The sequence below is a fragment of the Setaria italica genome, chromosome V (assembly GCF_000263155.2).
Source record: "Setaria italica strain Yugu1 chromosome V, Setaria_italica_v2.0, whole genome shotgun sequence".
In the NCBI taxonomy this organism is placed as follows: domain Eukaryota; kingdom Viridiplantae; phylum Streptophyta; class Magnoliopsida; order Poales; family Poaceae; genus Setaria; species Setaria italica.
In genome coordinates, this window is record NC_028454.1 from 26,825,156 (window position 1) to 26,842,192 (window position 17,037).

The 17,037-nt window shown below is 46.1% G+C and overlaps 1 long non-coding RNA gene across 1 annotated transcript; it reads right to left on the reverse strand.

Annotated features, from left to right (window-relative positions):
• Positions 1-4,914: 4,914 nt before the first annotated feature.
• LOC101782029 lies at positions 4,915-16,406 on the reverse strand. The gene is made up of 2 exons (XR_215245.4): positions 15,724-16,406; positions 4,915-5,148 (listed from the first exon to the last, which is right to left on the reverse strand). It is a non-coding gene; the product is annotated as an uncharacterized LOC101782029 (long non-coding RNA).
• Positions 16,407-17,037: the final 631 nt, after the last annotated feature.

The window sequence follows — 17,037 nt, forward strand, 5'->3', positions numbered from 1 at the left end:
TTTATAAGTAGAGATTTTGTTAAGCGGCACCAACTAGAAGTACACACCTTAAACACCAAATATGCTATCCAAGCCATTAGAGCTACTCAAAATACAAACCAAGTAGCTCGCAATGTGATTCTGAATTTAGAAGGTAATAAGGTGGGTGTTTTTTCTTTAATTATGGAAGATCAAAGAATAGATATCATTTCGGGAGTAAATTGGATCAAAGAACATAAAGTTCAAATTGAAGTGGATAATCGGATTGTTAGTTTGAGGGATAGACGAGGACACCCTTTCAAACTCCAATTACCCGCTTGTCCTTGTCTCAATGTGCCGTCTTTCTTTTTAACAAAAAGTGATGGGCAGCCCTACAGCGAAATACTAGGCCGAACAAAACATTTATCTAGTAATTCTTAGAGTTGAACTTTCAATTCTACTAACTCCTTAGGTGGCATTCGGTATGATCAAATTCATTTGTATATTCCAGAATACTGCGACTCCCCTGCTGAAGCCACAGAAACTGCTCTAGCTTCATTCGTAGAATTCCCTCTGGTACGAACTGCGTACGAAATGCTTCCTTAAAATTTTCCCAGGTGATTTCCCTCCCCCCAGGTTGTCTTGCCAGGTAACTAGTCCACCAGGTTCCGACGGGACCCTGAAGTTGGAGTCCGGCAAATTCTGCATTCTGAGTGGTGCTGCATAGCGGAATCACTCGGAACTTCTATTCCATAGTCTGAAGCCACTCGTTTGCCTCCAACGGGTGCTCAGCCTTCAGAAAAACCGGAGGACGGGTCTCCAGAAACTGGGTGTAGCTTACACCATGTTCCGGATCCCGTTTACCCCACCATTCCCGCTATTATGTACAATCATTTGGAGCAGCTGGGCTCCCGAGTTCATGAGACTGGCTATAGCATCAGCCAGTGTCGGGGCCCTGGGTAGACTCTCCTCATGGCCCTGTGACTTGAAGCACGAGGACCCCTTGGATCCGTCATTCTGCCAAAAGTCGAACAAGGTATTAATATCCAAGCAACAGTTTGCTACCAGTTTCATAAACATGCTTACTTTTCACACATATCAACACAACTATTATAGTCACATACAAACCATACTTAAGTACATCATTATTTATGTTACATGAACTCAAGTTTGTTTTTACAGAACAACCCTACTACCGTCATCTCATCATTCTTATCTTACATAATTACATAACAACATCCTCTTATCATGGTCACCCTTCAGTCACCATATGGATAAATGCCCAGTTCCGCAGCATTTATCCCTAGCCTTGCCATAACAGCTTGTAGTATGTCCTAATCCACTGTCTTTAGGGTCTGTCTTAGAGGAGCAACAGGTGGAGATTGATTGACCGAGTTCTCACTTCCTGATTCTAGTCCTGGGTCGCTTGACGTATATGAAGAATATGACAAGGATGTACTGACACCAAAATTCCCTTCAATTTCTTCCGGTTCCTCCTCTCCCTCGCCCTCATGCTCAGCTTCTTCCCATTGTTCCATAGGACCATGACCTTGTGGGTCAAATTCGTCGGCATTTGCATTAGCCCATGCAAATTGATGATCTTCCATTGGAGCCTCTCCCAAATTATCTTCCATTTCAACATCAAATCCTTCCAGATTCTCATGGGCATGAAGGTCAATTTCGAGAGCTGCAAGTGAAGCTATGTCAGCCTCGACACCTACAACATCTACGAACTGATCTCCCTCATCCGGGGCTGGTGGTTGTGGCTCTTCTGGGGTGGAGGCGGTGGAACATTTACCATATTTTGAGCAGGTACTTGAGCCTGCATCTCCTCTAATGCCAGACGGAGGGATAATATCTCATCTAGCTGCTGAAACCTTTCTGCCTCAAGTCGATTAACATTCGATTCAGCTGCCTCTCATGCCCTCTCCAACGTATTCCTGCTAGCGTCCATATATTCCTTCATTGTTCTTAGCTTCTCTTCATACTCATCTATTCTTTTAGACTGCTCCCTCATAATCCTCTCCATATCATGTTCCCGATCTAGTGCCGCCTTCTTCCATAATTCTTTATCATGTTTAGCACTCCATACCTCCATCTTGGCATCTTCATTCTTCTTCCTTTGATTATAATACTCCCTTATACATGATTGGTGAAGATTATACATAGCCGTCATATAATCTGAGGCGGCTGCAACCAGGACATCGTGCTCCACACGGGATGAATTCTTCAATGCCTTAATCCTTCTTCTCCAAATATCGTCATCCTGATGTTTTATGGGATAGAATCGAGCAAAACTCGACCCTATCTCCACCATATGCTTTTCACATAACTCTATGAGGGTGGTCATGGCTGCCCTCTCAATAGTGTCGTTGAATTCAAAACCCTGCTCCATGACTTCCTCCAAACGCCAGTTATGATTTATCTCTTCATCTAGAATGTGGACGTAAACAATGCAATGCTACTTATGGCATGTGTCCTCCTTCCTTGTAACGCCCGCAGAAATCACCAACTAAAACCACCCGTTAAAAACTGCCTTTAAAATCTTTTTACCGCTGAGCTCCCGGAAATCGGAAATCTCCCCGGCGATTTCGCCGTCCCGGTACCCATGCCGACCCCCACCTGCCTTTTTATCCGTGCCCGTAAATCTCGCCGCGTGTCAGACGCCACGCGCGTGCCCCGACCGCGTGTCGCGAGTGCCGCCGATCTCCCCCTTTTCCTTTCTCTTTTCCCTCCCCTTTTTCCTTTTCTTTTTCCTCCTTCCTTCTTCCTTCTTCCTCCTTCCTTCTTCTCTCTCCTTCTCTTTCTTCTTCCTGGCACCCGCAACCGGCCCCAATGCCTTAACTCCCGGCGCCACCTCCACTGGCACCATCCCGCCGGGCCACCCCGGGGCTCGCGCCGCCCGGCCGGCGCCTCCCCTGGGACCGCGCGCCCGCCGCCGGCCCCGACCACCTGGGCCGCCCCCGTCCCGGCGCCAGGCCACCTCGACCCCACGCATGGCACGTCGGCCGCCTGCCCCTACCGACACCGTGCCGTGTCGGCCACCGCCGCCGGCGGCCCCAAGCGGCACGCCACCGCACTGCCCCGCCGGCCGGCCGCCGCCGGACCCCCCCCGACTCCCCACTCTCTCTTCCCTTCCTGGAAGAAGAAGGGATAAAAGCCCCTCAATTTCGATCCGACCCCCAAGTTTCCCCAAATTACACATAGGCCCCTCCACCTCCGAAAGTAATTGCAAATAGGTCCCTAGTTTATTATAAATCAGCCCTAATCCTCCGTTTAAGCCCCTAATCCGTATTTAAACCGTCATTTCATGCGCCAAACTTCCTCCATTTCACCCCGAATTTTACCACGTCATCCTCCAAAATACTTTCGCCAATCTATATCCAAATTTCCCAAAAATAATCCTTCTACCTATTTTCCGTTCACGTTTCCTGTTCGGAGCTCACGGTTAAAAACCTTTTCCTTTTTATTTATTTGTGCGTCTGTTTGTGTGTGCCGTAGATTGCGGATTGCCCGAGGAGGAGCCCGAGGAGGAATTCGACCGCGAGCCCGAGCCCGAAGACCAGTACTGCGAGCCGGAACTCCCGGAAGGCTTTGAAGACGGCAAGTCCAATCTCACCCTTTGATGCATACTTAATACCTAGTTTTTCAAACACAACCTATTGGCCTGTTTTACAAAATGCATATTATTTCAGCGCAAGACATGGTTGGATAGCCACCCCTTGATTGTTATAAACATCCCTTGTTATCCCATGCTTATCTCTAAATATGACTTGCTCTGTTTAGATGATAACCACTGCTAGGACGCTTAGGAACTTGTTACTCAACTGCAATCATTATTACAATGGTGTATTCGGAAAATAAGTGTGTGTGTGTGCACGCAAGAGAAATGGCTTTTGAGTTCGGGGAAAAAGGATGTGTAGACGGGATGGATGGGTGTTCCTTGTGTGGGATGCCATGTTGTTGTGCTCGTACCTTGGTGGTTGAGCAATGTCAGGAGATATCCATCCTATCGTGATTAAGGACCGAGTTGATGTGTCATCTTGCCTAATTCCACTATCGTGCAACCACTCGACCGTTGTATGGGCAACGGCTTAGCATAAATCTCACTAGCTGAACTGTTAGTCCTCAGGGGTGCTGGTGAGCAACGGGAACCCATGGAAAAGGAGTAAGATCTTGGTGACTTAGGTCCCGGTTACGGTCTCATGGACGAGCCGTGAACCCATTGGGTGTTTCCGCGAGAACTAGCCAGTCTTAGCTAAGGTGGGTAATGGCTTTTTTAGGATCCGTACCGTCACCAAGGTGATCGTGCTACGGTACCCTACTTGTGGGAAAAGTGTACACCCTCTGCAGAGTTAAAACCTATCCGGGTAGCCGTGTCCACGACATTGGACGAGTTACGGCTTGGTCACATACCTAGCAGTTGGGCAAGGATGTCATGTGTGTGTGGGGGGGGGGATTTTGGAAGAGTCCGGCAGATATGCCGTGCGCTATGACGGATGGGGAGTCCGATAGTGATAAAAACTTGGATCCTTTGTGTAGGATCAACCCCACTCGATGTTTCGGATATTAAAGGAAAACTTTACAAAACCCTTTCGAAACGATCCCCTGCATGTGCTAAAATTTAGCTTTTCCGCAAATAAACCCTAGCCTGTCCTTGTTATACTTATGCATAAACTTGCTTGTATCCCCCTCCGTGGATGGGGTTGGACTTGTTGAGTATGTTTGTACTCACCCTTGCTTCGTTGCTACAGAGGAGGACCCGGACTTCGTCGCCGAGGACCTTGAGTAGAGGTTGTGTCCGCACCCGACGCTGCCTGTGGTGTTGGCCTGCCCAAAATGCTGCTGTTGCCGTGTAGTCCCGAGTGCTGTCTTTTAGCAGTCGCTTGGTTAGCCGCCGTTATTTACTTATTGATTATCGCTGCGTGGCTTTCACGCCCACTCCCTCGGGAGTTGTACGGTAACTGAATTATCTATCGAATAAATGTGTTATCAGCCTCCTGGGACTGATATTTGTATCACATTTAGTCTCTACTTATGTGGGGACGCTTCATTCCTCCAGTAATATTCAGGAGGATTATGAAATCCCAACTCTTGAAGTGTCTTCCACAGCAGCTGTGTAAATCCAAGTTTGTCCAGATAGTGCCCCCGGGTCCATCCATCTTGATCAGTATACCCCTCTTGGAACATCTGACAAAAGAAGCGGGGTTAGGTCTAACGGCACTCACCAAACCCAAAAAAATTTTAAAACATGCTATGCAATATGATGCAACGATTTCTACGTACTTTCAGACTCATATACACACTCGTAGAAAAATTAGTGGTATCGTAATCTCTCCCTAATAATATACAATCGAATACTAGCGACACGCAGCAAACAATTAGCATCTGCAAAACAATCAACCAATTAATGCTACTACCACCTATTACTCACATTTTCTTTATTTAAAATAGTCTCAATTTTTAAATAGTAATATCTATTGATTATCCCAACCTATGACTCTGATACCAGCTGTGGCGGAACTGTCCAACTTAAGCTGGTTTAAACGGGCCTACTCGTTGTCGGAACAACAATTATCCAAAACGCACTTAAAACAGTATAAGTCCTGTAGTCCGTCGAGTGTCCCTGAGACTCCTCGAAATATCCACGACGTGTCCCATAGCCATACATCAGGATCACTTCCACAATAGGAAGGCATCAACAAATATTACATTTTTACACACATACCGAGGTGCGGATTATTACAAACCATAGTTTGAAACAAACTTAATAATGCAGGTTAGAGCTCAAGGAGTCCCAGGTTAGAGCTGTTCAGACACCTTTGTTCACTTACTTGGAAAATTCGGGTCAAATTTGACCGAAATTTGATTTTTGAATTCGAAATTCAGAAAAATTCAACAAAAATATGGAATGGAGATGTAAGGGTGATTAGAACTCAAGGATCAAAATTTGGGACAAGAATTGGTCCTGAATACCTCAAGAAAATCGAAGAAAGAAAATGAAAAACAAGTTTACTTTTTCCCGTCCGACAATAGGAAAATTCAGAAAAACAGCCCAGAGTCCATTTTCAAAATTGAATTCTGTTGAATTTTTCAAATAAGTGGATCAGGACAACTATACCATATTGAACTATGGACTTTGGACAAGTATTTTTGGGTGATGTTGATCAGGAATAGTGAGGGGAACGAATTCAAATCCAAGCTCAAAGTCAGCATATTGTCACGGGTGACTGTCTTGCCGAAAATGGCTAAGTCTGAAACAGCAATATATGGCCGAGTTTGGAGCTGATTTAAGAGGAATGTAGATCACAAGGTGTAGGTATTTTTGGGCAAAATGAAATCCTTAGATGTTGTAGAACGCATATGGGAAGAAGTTGGACTACAAGGAAGAGATTTGGATCACTGAAATCATTCACAAAGTAAGGTAGATGGCACTATCAGGGGACTGACGAAACTGAATGGAAGAACAAAAAGATTCAGTTATGCGCCAGAGAAAAATTCAAATTTGAAGACTTCTGGATGTTTATCTCGGGCAAAGGTTTAAATGTGAATTGAAAAGCTCAAGATTATCTACAACTTTGGTTAAGACACATATGCACCGTCGGATTGGAAATCGACCGTGATTTGGGTCTGAAGATTTCGGGCGTCAGAGTTAGAGGGGGAGAAGGACAGAGTCGCGCTCAACGTGTTGCCGCCACCGTCTTCGGTCGCCCGCCAGCGCGGCAGCTACGCCACCTCCTCACCACGCAAGCCTACGAGTAGACCACGGTGCCGCCCATGCGTGCAGTAAAACGTTTGTATATCTACCGCTCCCGCGCCGCCCGTTTACCGCCGCTCTTTCACCGCCGCCGCTCCTTCTGCCAAGCAGCCGCCGCCGGGTAAAATTCCCCCACCACACCGCCGCTCTCGTCGATTCCCTCCGTCCACATCTCCACACATACCCCACCAACACCCCTAGCCACTTGTTGCCCAGCTTCCCCGCCGGCGTGCCAAAATCCGCCGCCGTTTCTGTCCGCCGTCGCCGCACCTCCTGCTCACGGTGAGCGCCTCCTTGCACTTGCTCTCTCCCTTCTTGGGTAGTCGTGGGTAGGACCTTGGGATGCTAGGATGGTGTAGCAGTAGTCGTTGGGGTAGGGTGCGCCGTCGTCGCGCGTAGCTGCGACCGGCCGTAGGTGCCGCCGCCCGCCGCCGTGGAGGGAGTAGCTCCAGCCATCTCCCGAGGAGCTGTTGCCACGCGCGGGTGCGTGAGGGCACAAAGGTGCTTTTCCGACCTAGCTCCGTCGTCGGTAGGGCGCCGGCCGGCGAGCCGCGCCGCCCCTGTCTCGCTCGAGTTTTGGCGGGAGGAAGAAGAAGGTGCTGGAGTTAGGGGCCCGCGCGTTAGTGGAAAGAAGGAGGAGAAGAAGTAGGCCGGCCGGACGCGGAGGCCAGTTGGGCCGCGGTCTTGAAGGCCCAGGAGCGCGCGCGGTTGGCCGTGGAGAGGAAAGGGCCGGAGGCCCGGGAGGAAGGCAGGCAGCGCTCGCAAGGGAAAGGGAAAGGAGAAGCAGGCCGTTGGGCCGGTGCCAGTCCGGGAAAGGAATGAGAAAAAGAAAAACGGCCCAGAAAGCCCGTTAGAGGAGAGAATAGGCCAGCGGGTGAGGTGAATAGGAGAAGGGGTGGGTCCACGCCACAGGCCCAGCGTAAGAGAGAGGGGGTAGAGTAGGGTTGCGTGAGAAAAGTTGCCGGGGCAGTTTTTCGGGAAAATTTAGATTTCCTTTATAGAATAATTAGTTTAAATCCGAATCTCACCATTTAAATCACAGAAATTTCTAGAAGTGTCCAAAATTAGTGAAACCAATTTTGTTAGGCTGTTTTATTTTCCTTTACGCATTAAAATTTTTATACCCTAGAAAAATAATAAAAATTTGGGTATTTATTTATTGTCTTTCTTTTAAGGTAATTAAATAAATACTTAATCTTTATAAAATGCATAAAATATGGATTCATAATCAAAAATTATTCTTAACTCATAGGAAATTAGGTTTTCAAGTTAGAAAATAATTATAACCTTTTCTAAAAATAAAAGAAAGGCCTTAAGTAAGTTTAAGTAAGGAAATAAAAATTGTGGGCTAATCTTTTCGGGTTTTTGTGTGTTGGCTTGCAACTTTATCATGATAAATTGTATAGTTCTTGTTGGCTTGCAACTTTATCATGAGGGAAAGTTGTATAGTCTTTTATTCAAAAATTTGCATTCCTAACCCCTGCATATGTTGTGCTATAGACCCCGAAGCACCAAAAGGAGATTACTCGGAATATTCAGAAGGATTTTCGAAGTTTGAGGAAATCTTTGAATTGGTCCCCTGCAAGGCCAACCCTTCGGACAGTGCTAACTTTTTAAGCGAACAAGGCAAGCCCCGGTGCATTACACCTATTATTTGGAAGTCAATATTTCATGTGTCCTATAGTCAGCTATTTGCTATATGTATGCACTAAGTCTAGGAGTTGCTTGAAACCTATTCTTGTGCATGATCATACCTTGTTTTAAGGACATGTTTGCCATTTGTTCAAACCTTTAGTAGATAACCCAAGTCAAGAATTGCTTAGTTGCTTAAATACTTGATTTACCAACCTTAAGGAAAACTTTTAAGTCATAGATGTTATTTATGGAAAGGTGGCATGGAAATTGAGAAGCGGGCAGAAGCTAAGGATGTCGTTCTGTCTGCTAGATTAAATTGATTAAGGTCCGATTCGTTGTCTTAACCTTTGATCAAGTGATAATCATCTGATCACTTACTAGGTATGGGACCAGTAAAACCCAGTAGGTTAGTAAACTCTCAGATCGGGAATACTTCGTACCCGCGCTTGACGTGCTGGAGATTGGCAGGGGCGTAGCCTGAAACTCACATGGTGATCGGCCCAGACGTGGGGTCCCATGTGGGGGTGCGTCCCTGGGTCCGGGTAGTCTTATTCCCAATCATTGGATTTGCTAATCGAAAAGTCGTTACGTACGACCTGGACAGTCGTATATAACTACAGTCGTATATAACTGGTGATCAGGGTACTCTCCTGCAGGATGTAATATGATACGGATCGCCGCAATTCTCAGTTATGAATGCACTTGATCACTGTTGAGCATCGTAGCATAAATCCATGAATGTTATAGATCGTATATAACTGGTGATCAGGGTACTCTCCTGCAGTATGTAATATGATCCGGATCGCCGCAATTCTCGGTTATGAATGCACTTGATCACTGTTGAGCATCGTAGCATAAATCCATGAATGTTATATTGATGTATGACTTAATACCTTATTGTTGCATTTAATCTTTTCTCATCATCTAGAATGGTTAGGTAACAACTTAACCCAAATAAAAGATAAAATTAAGGCATCACTTGTAGTAAGCTTTTCGGCAAAAAGATATCAGCCCAGGACACCAAAAAGCTATCATGTACTTCCAAGAAAAATTATTATTATAATGGTTAGTCGGGTAAGACTTGCTAAGTACACCGTACAGAGGGTTATCCCTTGTGGCTATCTTTTCAGAAGCATCGCAGGAGTCCACCGAGGAGGAAGTCCCGAAACTCTAGGGTATTGTTATGAGTCTCACAATACCCTTAGAAGAAGTTTTATAATGCTCATCTCCACCCGAACCGTTTATGTTTTAAGCCCTAGAACTCTGTCTAACACTGCACTATTAAGTTTGCTTCAAACTATGTCTTCTATTAACTCGTACCTCTTGTATGTATGTAAAAATGTAATATTTGTTGATGCTATCCCATCGCGGATACTATCCTGATGTATGGCTATGAGACACGACGTGGATCTTTCGAGGAGTCCTAGAGACACTCGACGGACGACTGGACTTACACTGTTTTAAGTGCGCTTCGGATAATTGCTGCGTCGGCAGCAATTAGGCGCATTTAAACCAGTTTAAGTTGGACGGTTCCACCACAGCTGGTATCAGAGCCGTAAGTTGGGATAATTACCATTTAAAAACTGAGACTCTATTTTAAAATAAAAAAACATGAGTCACAGGTGGCAGTAGTATTAACTGGTTGTTTGTTTTGCAAATACTGACTGTTTGCTGTGTGTCGCTAGTATTCGGTAGTATGTTATTAGGGAGAGATTACGATGCCACCAATTTCTCTACGAGTGTGTATATGAGTCTGTGAGTCCGTAGGAATCGTTGCATCATGTTGCATAAGCATGTTTTAAAAACTTTTAGGTTTGGTGAGTGCCGTTAGACCTAACCTCGTTTCTTTTATAGGATGTTCCAAGAAGGTTACACCGATCAAGATGGATGGACCCGTGGGCATTACCTGGATAAGCCAGGGTTTGTGCAACTGCTATGGAAGACGCTGCGGGATTTAGGCTTTCATAACCCTCCAAAATATTATTGGAGGAAGAAAGACACAGGTCACAAACAATACTGCACTGTTTATGTGCATATTCCAGATGAAGACACCAATCCCAATTGGCGTCTAGAAGAAGTAATGGAGTCAGGCTTTAAGTTCAACGACACAATTGAAAGGGCGGCTATGACTGCTCTTACCGAGTTATGTGAAAAGCACAAAGTAGAGATAGGGTCGAGCTCTGCTCGATTCTATCCTATAAAGAATCAAGACGACGGGATCTGGAAGAGAAGAATTAAAGCTCTGAAGAACTCTTCTCGTGTAGAGCACGACATCTTGGTTGCTGCTGCTTCTGACTACTTGACGGCCATGTATAACTTACATCAGTCTTGCATCAGAGAGTATTACAATCAGAGGCAGAAAAATGAAGATACCAAGATGGAGTTAATGGGCGCCAGACATGATAAGGAATTGTAAAAAAGGTGGTATTAACAAGGGAACATGACATGGAGAAAATAATGAGGGAGCAGTCCAGAAGAATCGACGAATATGAAGAGAAACTCAGGGTAATGCAAGGATTCATATAGGCCAGCAGGAGCATGGCAGATATGGCAAGAGAGGAAGCCGAATCCAATGTTAATAGGCTTGAAGCAGAAAGATTCCAGCAGCTAGACGAGATTTTATCATTTCGTCTGACTTTGGAGGAAATGCAGGCCCAGGTACCTGCGCAAAACATCATCAATGTTGCACCGCCTCCACCAACAGAAGAACCCCAGCCACCGAACCCAGAAGAAGCAGACCAGTTAGTGGATGTTGTAGGAGTGGAGGGTGATATTGCTCCACCTGCAGCTCCCGAGATTGACCTATACGCTCATGAGAACTTAGAAGGGTTTGATGTTGACATGGAAGATGATCAGGGTGAAGCTCCCGTGAGAAACCAGCAATTTGCCTGGGCCAATGCAAACGCCTAGCCAATGCAAACGCCGATGGGCTAGATCCACAAGGCTACGGGCCAATGCAGCAGTGGGGAGAAGCGGAGCAAGAAGACGGGGAAGAAGAGGAAGATCCCGAAGAGATGGAGGGAAATTCCGGAGTTAGTACCTCTGCATCCTACACTTCTTACACTTCGAGTGACCCCGGGCCGGAATCAGGAAGTGAGAACTCAGTGAATCAGGCCCCACCTATCGCTCCTCCGGGACAGACGCTGATGACAGTGGACCAAGATATTCTGCAAGCAGCAATGGCCCGACTAGGACTGAATGCTGAAGAGCTAGGCATCTACCCTTACGATGGTTGAAGCGAGACCCTAACTGAGAGATGTTGTAATGTGTTTATGTAAGATAGATGTGATGGACGGAGTAGCACGGTGGTTTTGTAAAAGGTAACTTCAAGTTATGTAATATAAATAAATATGTATATAAGTGTGGTTTATGACTAGTCATGCTGTGATGTGTGGAATATTAGTGTGCAGGGAACTGTTGGTAAAATGCACCTTAGATATTAATGTTCTGTTTACTTTTGACAGCATGGCGGATCTAAGAGGTCCATGAGCTTCAGGGTCGGGGGCCATGAGGAGAATTTACCGAGAGCTACAACGCTGGCAGATGCTATAGCCAGCCTTATGAACTCAGGGGTCGAACAGGCTCGATTACTTCAAATGACCGTGCAAAACACCGGTAACGGTGGAAATTGACGGGATCCAGAGCGGGGTGTATCCTACACCCAGTTCCTAGAGACTCGTCCTCAAATATTTTTGAAAGCTGAGCATCCCCTTGAAGCTAACGAATGGCTTCAAACAATGGAACAGAAGTTTCGAGTAATTCCCCAGTGCACCACCACTCAAAAGGCGGAGTTTGCAGGACTCCAGCTCCAAGGTCCCGCTGGGACCTGGTGACCAGCTATCTGGCTAGGCAACCAGTTGGAAGGAAGGTTACATAGGAGAACATTAAGGAAGCCTTCAGGACACAGTTTGTGCCAGAAGGTATCATGCGGATGAAACTGGAGCAATTCTTAGGGCTACAGCAAGGGAACAGCAGTATTCTTGAGTATACCAATGAATTTGACCACTTAGCCCAATATGCACCGGAACATGTCAATACCGAGTCCAGAAAAAGAGATTGTTATCTTCGTGAGCTCAATGCAAGAATGCAGGAGAAGCTGTCCACCTGCACTTTTACCGACTATAGCTCTGCGGTAAGTACAGCCATTACTGCAGAAGAAAAGATGAGAATCCTAGACGAAACATTAAGCAAAGAAGAACATGTGAAAAGGAAGAATGTTCCTTTTGGAACCTTCGGGAGTGCCCCGCAAAGAATGAAGGTGGTATATCGAGGTCCTCCTCAACCCATGTATCGACCTTCCTTCGTTTCAGCAGAGGCCCTTCCAGCCCTGGAATGTTAGAGCTCCCAGTAATGCTCCTCGTCCTGGAAATGCGCCACCTCTCGGGTTTCGTAACCCTACTCCTCCAGGGAATCCACAGGTTTGTTTTAACTGTGAAAAGCCGGGATACTTTGCCCGGGACTGCCGTTTTCCCAAGGTTGGGGGAAACGCAAATTTAAGGGCTCAAACCTCTGGTCAAGGCACTGGGCAGAAGTTTGTCCATCGTAAGTTTGTGAACACCAAGACAGGACAGGCTCATTATATGAACGTGGAGGAAATTCCAGAAGGAGAGCCTATTCTGGCAGGTATGTACCTTGTTAACGATTATCCAGCCATGATTTTATTTGATTCAGGTGCATCACATACCTTCATGAGTAGAAAGTTTGTTACGCAACACCAACTAGAAGTACACACCTTAAATGTCAAATATGCTATTCAAGCTATTGGGGCTACTCAGAATACAAATCAAGTAGCTCGCAATGTGATTTTGAACTTAGAAGGAAATAAGGTGGGTGCTTATCCTTTAATTCTGGAAGATCAAGGAATAGATATTATTTTGGGGGTAAATTGGATGAAGGAACATAAAGTTCAAATCAATATGGATAATCGGATCGTTAGTATGAAAGATGACCAAGGCCACCCTTTTGAGCTCCAATTACCCGCTCATCCTTGTTTGAACCAGATGGTCAAAAAGCAGTGACTCTAGAATCTATTCCTGTGGTTAATGAGTTTATAGATGTATTCCCAGAAGATCTGCCTGGACTACCGCCTGATAGAGCGGTAGAGTTTACCATTGAGTTAGAACCGGGCACTGCTCCTATCTCGAGAAGACCATATCGAGACTTTGAATATGTACATCTCTAACTTTCAAGGGATACATAGAAAAACATCGTATTATGGATAAAAAACTTTCAAGGGATACACAACTTTTTCAGAGTTATAAATGTGCCTTGGTCTCACATGTATGTTAGTGTGGTGATAAAAAGTCTTATTTAAGTGCTATCAGTGAACCTTGCATTGGTCTCACCTGTATGCATGAGAAGCTTAGTAAGCTACTTGTTACAATGGACTTATCATGGCCACAAATTGAAAACCACGAGGTTTGTCAAGGACCATATTGTGCAAGTGACTTAACAAAAGACTAGCAGTTCAAAGCCATCAGTGAAGTGTGCTAGGCGCCAGGTAGTCTTTCACAAAACTCAAAAGATCACTAATGAAAATGGAGGTGCATGTGAACCATGATGAGTTAATGCTGGGACTGGGCATAATTACCCGAGGACCGAAAACCAAACTGAAATAACCGAAACCAAGAATTTTGATCATTAGTTCAGTCCCAGGTATGAAATAGCCGAAGTTTAGTCGGTTAGTTCGGTTTTAGTTCGGTTCCAGGTCTCGGTTAACGAAAAAACCGAATAAACCGAAGTACTTGAATGAGGCCCATTATAGAATGCAGCCCAGCCCAATACTGAAACTCCCATACATATAAACCCCTCCCACCACCCTAACCCTAGCACCTCCCCTCCCCTCCTCCCTTCCTCCCTCCCTCCATCCGGCGGCACACGGCCCCCTCCCCTCCTTCCTCCCTCCCTCCCTCAAATCCAGCGATGCACAGCCCCTCCCTGCCCCTGCTCCCTCCCTTCCTCGTCCCTGAAGCCCAGAGGTGACGCAAATCCGACGTCAGTGCCTGGTCGTGTCGCTCCTTCCTCGAAGATCCGGCCGCGTCGGTGCCTGGTCGTGTCGCTCCTTCCTCGGAAATCCGACCTCCTGCGGCACAACTCGTCCTCCGTCATATGCTCCTGTGACCGCTATTCTGCTCCTGCTACCTCATTTCTTGCGTCTGTGTCTTGTGCGTATTGGATGGAATTTCTTGATCGGATGAACTGGTGTACTCCGTGAGGCATTGATGGATTGTTTTTGTGTGTGTTGGATGCTCCTAGGACAATGTGTATATGCTATTTTATTTGGTTTGGATCTTCATCTCCGCAATGCTACATCTATTTTATTTGGTTTGGATCTTTATCTCCAAAAAAAATGCAGAAGGCAACGCTTTTTTCTTCGATTCTTTCGCTAGTACTCTGTTAAGCTTGGTTAGTTCGGTCAGAACCGAAGACCGAACCGAACTAACCGAGACTGAAGTTCTCGGTTCTAAGAAATTTTAGTAACCGATCGGTTCCCAATTTTTAGATAACCGAATTTTGTGAAAGACCGAAGAACCGATCGGTTCGGTTCAGTCTGACCGAATGCCCACCCCTAGTTAATGCGTTGGTCTTCATCTGGGTGACTGAAAATTGTGCCATGGCAATGCCTAATTTATAAGTCACCATGTTATACACAATACAATTTTGCTCGATTTATTTATGAGGCAGCTAGAAATATTTGCAGCATATGTCAGGTGTCTGCTCTCTTCTATACATAAACTACTAGAAAATTTGCAGCGTATGCAACCATTATCTTGGCCGAGGACTTGGACTGAATCAGTAAGTATGAACTACTGTCAACTCATTTTGCCTCCCCTGGAATTTCCTCAACAACGGCACAAAAATGGAATCAAAGAACTAAAGGAAAACATAACTTGTTCGTAGAGGGTGCTAGTGGATTTATCTATCGTAAGATTGAGCTGGTGCTTGCTTGCAGCATGCATAGGCGGCAGCAAGCATTGCAAGTAGAAATAGATCAAGCGTGAGCTAGCATATGGTCTGACCAGATCTCAATGAAAACTGCAGAACTACTACTTGCAACATTCAAAATTGTAGCTGATAAACAAACTAATACTATAGTTTTATGCGTACAGGTGCTGCTAGTGCCAGCCATGGTGCTTCGTAGTGCTGACCAAAACAGAGCATATGCAGGCTACAATGCGTGCAGGCTTAGCAGAGCGTAAGCAAAATCAGCATCCAGCATAGACTACACATATCGGCATTCATTAAACCAAAAATTGTTCCTAGCAGTGAGCACGGCGGTCGGCTCTCGCCGCCCATGGATCGACCTCGCAAACAACACAGAATGGCATACGGCATAATTTAGGGGGATCAGATTGGGGGAGGATGCAGCTCACCAGAATAAAAAAGTCCCCCGAATGTTGACGATGAGGTGCTGGAGGATCGAGCCCTCTCGTAGTTCGCGTCCAGAGCAATGAGGAACACGAGCATCGGATCCCCTTCCGCCTTGTTGTCAAATACGAGAAGATGCCGGGATGAGGAAGACGAACGCCGGGTTCCCTTCCGCTAGTCGTCGAAAACGAAACGATGCGCGCGAGGAAGATGAGCACCGGCCCCCCATCGCCTCCTCGTCGAAGCAGGCGAAGTTGGTCTAGATCTGATTTCCGCCTCCCCCTCGGTGCAGGCGAAATGATGGGGTGGCGAGCTCGACGCATGGCCGGGCGTCCCCTCCACCCGGCCTCATCTCCCCCTGAGCGTGGATGAATCTGAGGGCAGCGACGGTGTCAAAGAGGACGCCGCGGCTTCCCTCCCCGTCTCCGGCGATTTGGAACAGGGGCGAGCCCACGGCTGCCGCTTATGCTTCGATGTGGGCGAATCGGCGATCGCCGGCCGCGAGCTCGATGCAATAATTGGGCGCGTGGGGGCGACGGTAAACGCGGCGAGATCGGTGATCGTCTCTCACCAGCGGCGATTTGGATCCCCTTTCGCCTCTCCCTCGAGATTGTTTGAACGGTGGACAAACAAAAAAGCAGGTAGACGGTGGAATTCGAAGCGGTGGGAGAGATTCCAGAAAAGGCAAGAGGAGACATGACACCACAGTCCTGATAAGGGCAAGTACATTGGTGTCGTCTAATAGGCGGTCTCATGCATTGACACGTAATCTTGAGACGATTTAACACGCAACTTGTACAGTGGGTTGTCCTATAAGTTGTCTGGTAGTGGTATGTAATTCCTTAATTTGTGCATAAGAAAAATAAAATATTATAAGTTGCATGGTAACAATAACTCGTACAATGGTTGTTAAGTTGTCTCGTAGTCCTACAATTTAGCTCATGAGGTGGTTGTTTCGCGAAGCAACAACCTCTTTCTCTCTCCTCGCTCTCTCTCCTCCACATCATCAAAAATCCTACGTGGCACTGCATGAGACGACCAATGAGACGTGTAGCAATGTACTTGCCCTAAGGATAGGAGGCCACCGTTCGCTGTGATTGTTTGCGGCGCGCGCGCGTCAAATAGGAATTTCGGCTAGCTGCGGATGGTCTACAACGCAAAGTCGCAATTAAGGGTCGTTTGATTAATTTTGCTTATTTTTAGCACGTATCAAATCAAATATTTAGATACTAATTAGAAGTATTAAATGTAGACTATTTACAAAACTTATTACATAAGTGGAGGCTAAACGGCGAGACAAATCTATTAAGCTTAATTAA